The sequence below is a fragment of the Poecilia mexicana genome, unplaced genomic scaffold (assembly GCF_051168715.1).
Source record: "Poecilia mexicana isolate PSO_F unplaced genomic scaffold, ASM5116871v1 scaffold_5, whole genome shotgun sequence".
NCBI classification, from domain to species: domain Eukaryota; kingdom Metazoa; phylum Chordata; class Actinopteri; order Cyprinodontiformes; family Poeciliidae; genus Poecilia; species Poecilia mexicana.
In genome coordinates, this window is record NW_028263374.1 from 9,738,933 (window position 1) to 9,748,562 (window position 9,630).

Consider the following 9,630-nt stretch of genomic DNA (forward strand, 5'->3'; position numbering starts at 1 on the left):
TGCATTGCTTCGCAACCACTGAAGACTTGCAAACCAATCACGAATCCCGCGACTAATATTGAAGTTCATGAATGAGATGTTGCACCTGGACATGATTCATTTTGTGCGGAGTATAAAACCACTGTCACTATTTTAGAGCTACTTCTATAAAGCTGGAGGTAAGTTCAGTTTTTTTTTTTTTTAAATAGCTCTTGTTGTCACAGCGCTCCCCATCCAAATTACCTCCAGTTTCATCATCTTGTAGAAGTCGAAGCATTTCCCATCAACAGTGTCAGTCGCACACACACTACCGCTCGATCTTTTAGCTTTCTCAGCACTGTAACGCTTGTTTCCCCATCTTGCCCTTGACAGAGGAGCTTGTCACCCTCACACAGTAATTATACCAGAGCTGACATCTCCTCTTTCCATTGAATTATTGAGAAGGTGGAGAGGACACAAGATCCTATGTAGGGAGACACATTTCTGTGGCCTTAGGGTGAAAATCCAAAATGGACACTGTTTTGTGCAGAAAGAAACGACCTGCACGTGATACTGCTGAACCTTTGGCTTGCAGGCAGTTTTGGTGACCTGACAAGGCTTGAGTTGTGAATTAACATTTTATTATTAAACAGATTTATTTCTGAGTTGTTTATTTGCTGTGATGCCTTCCAATCTGCAAGTTTTTATGGGCTCTTTGCACGTACGCCGCTGACGTCACATCCGCATGAGCGGATTTTCTACCATGACAGCTAGAAAAGACAAAGTCGTATTTCAGAAGCAAACAAAGCAATACTATGAACATTGTGGTTATTCAAATATAATGGGCTTTTTAAGTTTGCATGGATTTCCAAGCAATCCTGAATTAAGAAGACGGTGGTTTGTAAATATTTGTCGCTACAAGTTAAAGCTAACGCCGCACAGCAAAGTTTGCAGCCTTCACTTCACTCAGCTTATTCTGCCTAAAACTACCGAGAACGATGGTAAATAAAGGAGCCGTCCTGTGTTATTTCCATGAAATCACTTCTGTATTCAGCCTGAAAGAGCGAGTGTATGGGAACAAGTGAGCAGACCAGAGCCAGACAGCCGAGCAAAGATACGCCTGTACACACTGCTGTAAACACCGTCCTATTTGAGCTCTTCACAAGAAGCATGCCAAAGTAATAAAATGAAAGAACACAGAGACCTTAAAGAACACGGCCATATTTTTCTAAAAGCAACAACTTTGAATCTGAACAGTCAGCTGAACTAAAACTTTGACACCAGTACTGCCCTACTTTTAAGCTACGGGGCTTATGCTTCCGAAGCAAAAATCCCGAACCGTAATCACCCCGTTACTTGAGCTCTGTTTGACACTGACGACAATAAACACACATAATACTTGAAAATAAGTACAAAATAAGGTAAAACATTGTCCGTGGACAATGGATTAAAATGTTTAGGTACTTAAATAGCACATTTTTATAATGAAAATGTCAGAGAATATTCCCTACTAGCATAAGCTAAAGTTAATGTTAGCCACAGAGTTTAAAGAAAGTAAAACTCACCTTCGTATCTGTGAATATATAACGAGGCGTATATCTTTTCTCCAGCTTGCTTGTTGGAGCTTCGAATCGTGGTACATCATTAATTGTTGCATTGGGGGAGTCTTGCAAGCACCGAGTGTAAAATGGCATTTTCAATAGAGCGGAAGTGACCGAGCCGCTTATCCCCGAACACGGAAGCTGTCGAGCAAAGAGCCCATTACGTCATAGTTTTACTGGGCGCCAGACTCTATGTATAACATTGCTGTATAAAACTGTCATTTTTTATCAATTTTTTTGAAAACTTAAAATTAATACATCTAAACACTTGATATTTATTTAATTTACCTTTATTTAACCAGGTGAGTTATTCAGAACAAATTCATACTTGTAATAACAACCTGGCAGGGATGATATATGTCACTGTGTGCAATGAATCTACCTGGATACAGTTTGTGAACTAAATTTCTGAACTTTAATGCAAAGATGAAGGCCTTTTTGCTTTTCAATTTTCTATAAAAAACAAAACAAAACAAAGAAAAAACACAAGGTAATTTCGAGTCTACAGAATGTGGCCTCTTGGAAAGCAGTGGATTTGTCCTTTTGGTAACCTGCAGAGGCTTGCATGCCAGACCTGTGGGAAAGAATGAAGACAGAAATAATTCTGGGCTGAATGAAACCCTCCTGCAAAGAAAATTGTTTAATAATTAAATGTACTTCATGAAAGGCATTTCATTACTCATGGTTTGCAGCAGAAAACCTTTTACCTTGTTCCTGCTCCCAGCCAACCTCTGGACTGCTTAGTTACCATGGCATCATGGGGGTCATAATTCAAACACCACTGTCCTTCATCCTTCCTCTTCTCTGCATGCAAGTTATTATTCGATTTCAGATTCAGAGTGAAGGCTCTACCTTTTTACGATGTGACTGCTTTCCTGAATCGACAAGTGGCTCCATGTTTTACAGGGGTGGAATAGTTTGAGAAACTAAATTTAATGACAAATTATTATTCATGAGCCCCAAACCAAATTTGGCATAGTAAAAGGAATGTAATTAAAATTCCCCAAAAACTCAATCTGAGGCCATGTATTATGTTAAATCATGCTTTTTTTTCAGTACTTCTTACATAATCTAGCAAATAATCTTACATAATCTGTTAAGGACTGTGCTCAAGGGTTTGGTGTATTTTGTTTAGCAGAAGACTTTTTTTTTTTTTTTTTTACACACGGAGCCACACACGCACGCACACACGCATACACACGCACACACACACACACACACACACACACACACACATGCACATACACAAACAATCTTTCCTTCTCTGCTTTTCACTCCGAGCTGTCTTCCACTCAGGAAATTATTAGAGAGAGAAGAGGTGACATGTAGGAGAAACACAGGATAGGTGGCCTCAGTTCAGTGCCTCCATCTCCAACCCCGACAGAGCAGTGAATGGTCCTCACTCACAGCTGTCCTGGACTCAGTCAGCCAAGCACACCCTGGTTCTGCAAAACAACACAATGTGCTAGGATGCTAAGATGCATCCCACAATGTAATTTTCTTCCAGGACTCGGCAGAAGTTGCAGGGGCTATTTAAATGCAAAACAACACGACCTGTTGCTGTGACTCAACGCCGCAACCTGGTGACTACCTGGCTGGATCAGCAACACAAGAGAGCTGAAAACCAGAATCCCTCAGTGCTTTCAAACAGCATACACGGGATAGCTTCATCGGCTTATCTGGAGTTTGACTTTGAATATGTCGTTGGTGGAATTTCAGTTTCACATAAGGAATCGGACTTTAACTAAAATTAAGGAACGTTAATAATTTACATGAAAATGTCACTAGATCTAAGGTAGAAGTGTTGCTGAGTATCAGGGTGAAATGATTTAAAAAATATACATATAAGGAAAGATTTCTGCCCCAGCAAATGGATAGTAATCATTGAGGTCATAATAAAACATCTAATCAAATCACAGATAACTAGAGGAATTTCTTTCACATATATATTACACCACAACACAAATAAAATGAACATATTTTTTAAATGATCACAAGTTTGGATAACTATTTGTCGGACAAAGATACATTTCTCTAAATCACATTTTGAGTCGGATGGTAAAAACCTCATTCCAGCCGTGCATGTTGTCATATTCAGTAAGTTAGAATATTATTGAAAAGTAAATTTTCAATAATGTTCTATAAAAGAAAATGGGACATTTAATGTTATAATATTACACAGAACATTTTTAATTCTGAAATGTGGACTTCACGAAAATTATGTACCCTACCTGATCAAAGTACATTAAAAAAAGTCGTTTTAATATGATGCAGGAGCCTCATGCATATTCTGATTTATGCAATATGTGTTATGCATCCAGGTGTTGGAGCTACAATGAAATTAACTTTTCTCTTGACTTTTTAAAAATGCTAATTTGCTGTTCAGTATCCAAACCTTGGAGAATTAGTTTGGTCTTTAGATCAAATAGGTTGGGCCAGTTAATCATAAATAAAAAGCACTGATCAATCAAAGAAATGTGCCATCATATAAGCTTGCACCAAAGTCCAAGCTTTTATAAGCTTGCACTTTGGTGCTTTAAAAATGTGCATGTGTCAAAAAAGTCAAAAACGACCAGATTGGCTTGTATTGTTTGTGTTTAGTTGGGATGTGCATCGCAGGTCTGTGGCCAATATTTGATCGATTCGATATTTGAATAGAAAAAACCAGTAAGGCGCATTAGGATTCATACCACTAACTCAATGCAGTAGAATTGACTGATTTGATGCAATTTGGTTTGATTCATGGGAACAAGAGAAACCAAAAACTTGGTGTTACGCAGCTGATTATACAACTTTTAATAAGCATTCTTGTTTGCGTCTTTTTAGTGAACTTTTATAAAACTTCAGATGAAATGAACAAAAGTTCTGAGGCTTGGTGTAAAATCATAAAGACTATGAGACTGAAGCTGTGATTAACAGTCATTCAGCAGAAAGTAGCAAAGCGCATTTTCTTTATCATGAACAATAAAGCGAAAATTGGCTTTTAGAAAGTTTTCTTTTATAGCTTTTTGCTTTATAATTTGCTGAACATTCAATGGTACAGCAAACTAGCACAAGTATCACTTATGAAAGTTAACTGTAATAACAGTGAGGCCATACTGACAGTTCTGTTCCCAGGCTCTGAGATGTGGAGAGGTGAAAAACCCCCCCACATATTTAAAGTCACATTAAAGTAACACTGTCAAGTTGGATATCTTTGCCAGTGGTGCTGCTGTTTTAAGTGCTTAATATGATTAGTTGGGCTAATTCATATTTAGCTGATATGTGCATTTTTAGGCACAAGGGGGGGGGGAGCCTCCAAAATAAAGTGGATGTATTTAGGTATTATATTTCATAAATCAAATTCTATCAATGTGAGGATGTGGAAACAAACACATCTAGATTTATCATCCCAGACTGCTTTTTTTCACAGCTCCTCAACCAATAAACTTGCATCTTACCCACATGCTTCTATCCAGGAAAGTAACAGTTTGTGACGTTGGTTTCATGGAATCTTTTCCAAATAGCTGAAAACTTTGGTCATGACCACAGGGCATGCGTTAAGGTGTCTAGTTACCATCACAGAACCAGTAATTGGTGTTTTCCTCTAACATACTTGATTGGCTATCTTGAATACCAACAGAAGCTCTAAATAACACGCTAAATAATAAGCTAACGTCAATATTTGTGATCAATACCAGAGTTCAGACTACATCATCTCTCCCTGCAAAAAACCCCTCAAAGCACAGTATCAAAAACCTTCTCTAGAGCTATAAACAAACAACCAAAGGAACAACCAAAACACCTCTCAGCAATTCCAATAAATATCTGGAAGGGCAACTTGTACATTCTTATTCATCATCTACTAATCTGAACTAAAAAAAAGAAAAAAATCAACTGGAGTGACTATCACGAGATGCAAACCATGCAATCCTATTTAGGGAAAGCAGACAATAAATCAAGATATGTCTCTGCTATTAAATGTCTCATAATTCCTTTGTCTCGCCTTTGCAGGGAAACACAAGCACAGAAAGTTCCACTGCTTCACACGCACTTATCTCATGACCTTGTGAACGCAGTAAAGATATCTCCACTTTACAAAGCTAATTGGTCGACATGTCAGAGGATATTTAGCAGCTTAGTAAATCACATGTGTCCATTGATTTTTTCCCCCCCGTCTGCCGCCTTGATCAGACATTGTACTGCCTAATCCAGTCAACAACTCCATTGTTGCGAATCCTCAATGGGGTCTTGGGGAAAGGAGGAGGAGAGGAAGACAAAGCAAGTCAGCGAGATGGAGAAAGAGAAGAGGGATGTGATTAAGATGCACTTGGGATGGGCAAGAGGTAAATTACAAGGGTAGTGCAAAGGAGCAAGAATCAAACAAGAGTGTGGATACAATCAGAGAGATCAGGAAGCAGGAGAGACTGCATACAGGGTTTCAGCACTTCACATCTCGCGTGCATAGACAGGAAGGCATATTCTTGTGTTGTCCTGTTGTGCTGATGCTGAACTGCTGTGCCAGCTGAAGCATCAGCACAAAGGGTTTGTGTTGTGGCATCTGCTGTCAGATTTAAGCTCGACTCCTTCCGGCTCTAATCAGAGAATATTCTCCGCTTTACATGTTGCAATGCTGCGCGGAGGCGCATGCACACGACAAATAAAGACACGGGCCATTAGTTTCTCTGGAAAGTAGCATGCACTCACCTTTTACGGTGACTATGTACACTTTTATTTTTGCACGGGTGCAATCTTTTTGATCTGCAAGTGACGTTGCTATGGAAACAATGTTTGTCCAGCTACACAAATACAGCCATACATATCTTTTGTAACCTTGGCTGACTTGCTGCATTTGTCAGTCTTCACACTCCAACCCACTCGGCATCGTGGTTCGCTTCAAAACGACGGAGTTGCATCAGCTTATCGAGGTGTGACCTGTTGGATACATCTTTTTAATAAAACAACACACATTTAAAGACCTCCGGCACAACAACTACCAGAGAAAATTGCGCCTAAAGCCCTGTCACCGCTACTTTCAGAGTACGGAGTCTGGTTTTACATGACGGGGCTTTCATCTTAAGATTAAAGCTCTTTCTTCGTTTCATCAAAATAGGAAAAATCCCTGAAGGAAACAGCAGTAAGTTGGAAAATAAATTCAGCATGCAAGAAAAGGGTTCTGATCTCTTCCGCATTGAAGAAACTAGTGCTCACCAAAGCTTCACCAAATCACATAATTTTAATGCAAACTAAAAAGATGAGTTTCAGTGAAAAAAGTAAGATCCTTTAAGTGAATTCAAGGATAAAGGCTGGTACACTACAATGCCCTTCAGAAGTATTAATGTTTTTAAATGCTGCCAAATATTAGCCACAAATTGTACTGTCATTTAGTTTGTTAGACCAACAGAAGAATAGATGTGTCTCCTACATGTGTAAGAGACACGTGTTTGTTGTGTCTCCCATTTGGTAAAACAGCAAAAACTGTGCATCTAATTTTTATGGCTTTCTTTCAACTAAAGAACTAACTAATGTTCTCCAATAAACCACTAGCATTGTGACAGAAAAGCAGGGGTATAATGAGTTAAAGATCACCTGTGTGTGACTTAATTTGTTAATTTATTCTATTTGGGAGTATCAGACTAAAAGGAGCTAAATAAAATCGTACCCTTTTCGGAATTAAATTTTTTAAAACAATAAAAATCCCTTTAAATATTTATTCCACTTCACAATTATCTGTGTTGGTCTCTCATATAAAATACCACAAAAAAGTACACACATTTTTTTGGCCGTAATGCAGCAGAATTGGAAAAGGGTTAGCTTAAGAGTAACTACCCAACAAAACAGTATAACATGTAATTCTTTGACATTTATTATGGCTCTTTAAACAAATGGGGGCATCAAAATCACCAAGCAAAAATCATGAGCAAGGTAAGATAGAAGGTATGTCCCGGCGAATAGTTCCATCTCTCATAATCGAAAACGCATCGCCACTGTTACAACATCCGAAAACATCCAATTGTAAAACAGTGCTGAAGGAAAATTTTACCAACAGAAATCTTTAAAACTTATTTGACTAAACAGATCAATTCCTGTACAGCTCTTTGGTTTTCCCAGACAAACAAAAAAGTGGATTGCACTTCACAGAACTTGGACTGGGCTTCTTTGTGTTTCTTGTAAGTTGAATTGCTTCTACCAACTTTTGTCGCCACACTTTAGCCTGTCAAACAATTCATATCTGCAGTGAACTTCGCTATAACTCCCTCAGAGCGCTGATGTCTCTGCTAATCACGGTTTGGCTCATTGTTTACCTTCGGGCTGACCCGGCTGAACTTACCCAGATACCTGCTGGTGCAGTATTTCTGCATCTCCTCACACCAGCTCACTGCTTGGGAGCACAGCTCTCGCTAAGCAGGGTTTCGATATGCAGGAATGCTGCCGCTTTGAAGTGCCCAGCAGCATATCATCGCTGCTGTGTCTTCCTCTGCTCACCATGCTGTGTGTGAGAGCTCCAACAGGCTAAAGGCGCAGCAGCAGGTTTTTTTTTCTTTTTAGCTAGGATATACTTGACTCCTGCATCATGTTCTTCTCAATTTGTTAAAAAATGTTAGACTTCATGGGTTGCTGGGGAAAAAAAAAATCAAATCTTGGCACTTTTATAATGATGTGTTTTGTGCTAAGCAGAGCTCAACCTATACACAGAAAGAGGCACAAAATGCTCTGCACCAAAGGAAATATTCAACTTCGTGACCTACTTGCAAAAACATGGAAAATCACCCTGAACACACAAATCCCACAAGTAATATTACACAGCAAATGTTGTCTAAAGGCACTTCACAAATCAACCGGGTCCAATTTACATTCAGAAGTACAGAATCCAGATAGCTAGCTCCACTGAATGTTAACTCATGCTGAGCATGCATGTGGCGACAGTGAAAAGGAAAACTTTTCTTTAACTGGAGAAAACCTCCAGCAGAAACTGATTCCGTCCCAGGGGTTGAGAAGACAAAATATATATACGCCAAGAAAATACGGACACTGATGCTGATGCTTTCTTTGTTGAAGAAAAGAAAAAGTTAGCTACTTTAGTTGCTTCAACTTGGAGAGAATCTCAGGTGGTAAGCCCTGAGCCAGATGAAGCTGGTCAGAGTAGTGGAGCTAAAAGCAGGATTTACATCACTGTATATTCACATATCAGAATCCCGGCCAGTCAAAATCCAGGCCTACAGCGAATTGGAAACTTGTGGCAAGACTTTAAAAACATCTATTCATAGTCGTTGACAGTATTGAATCAAGAGCATCAAGCAAAACTACATTTCAGATTTTTACTTAGAAAAAGCTGAAAGCCACAATCCCTTTCCTCCCACATCACCATAATGTGTTACTTTGTGTTGCTTAACCAGATAAAGCCTCATTAAATACAATGAAGTTGTAGTTATGACATGACAAAAGGTGCACAAGTTGACAAATGAAGGCTATATGCAATCTCTATGTTACATTTCCAACTGTTGCTCACAGTAGTTATGATTGGAAACCCAGCAATAAGACAACAACATCAGTTTAAATAGTTGATACTGCAGAGGGTTTACAGATGTGATGCAGTACATAGGAACCATACAATTAGAGACGAGTATCTTTGCTTTGTTTGTGGTGTGACAACACTAAACATTTAAATTGATGTAAATAAAAATGGCAGTGTTGCTTTGTTGATGGTTGAGAGAAAAATGCAATGATACACACAGTTCTAGTGTGTATCAAGGTCAAAGAGTGGCTAAGGAAATGTTAACCTGCCTAAAGTATAATTAAAGAATCTGGGAGTGTTTACATCGGTTGATCTGCAACTCAGCTAGTTAGATGAACTCTTTTGATGATCGTCATGAATTCACGATGCAAAACTTTACCTTCTGTCAGAGTAAACTGTTTTTGAACTTCCGTTATTAGCAACAACCAGGACCCCACTTGTTCCACTATAAAACCCTACAGATGTTCTAAAAACCAGGTTGACTCACTTATTTCTACAAACTTAGACCCCTGCTGCTCCTTTTCATTTGTTTCTTTTTTTTCCCCCCTAATAAAAGTGAAGGCAGTTCAGAGGAAG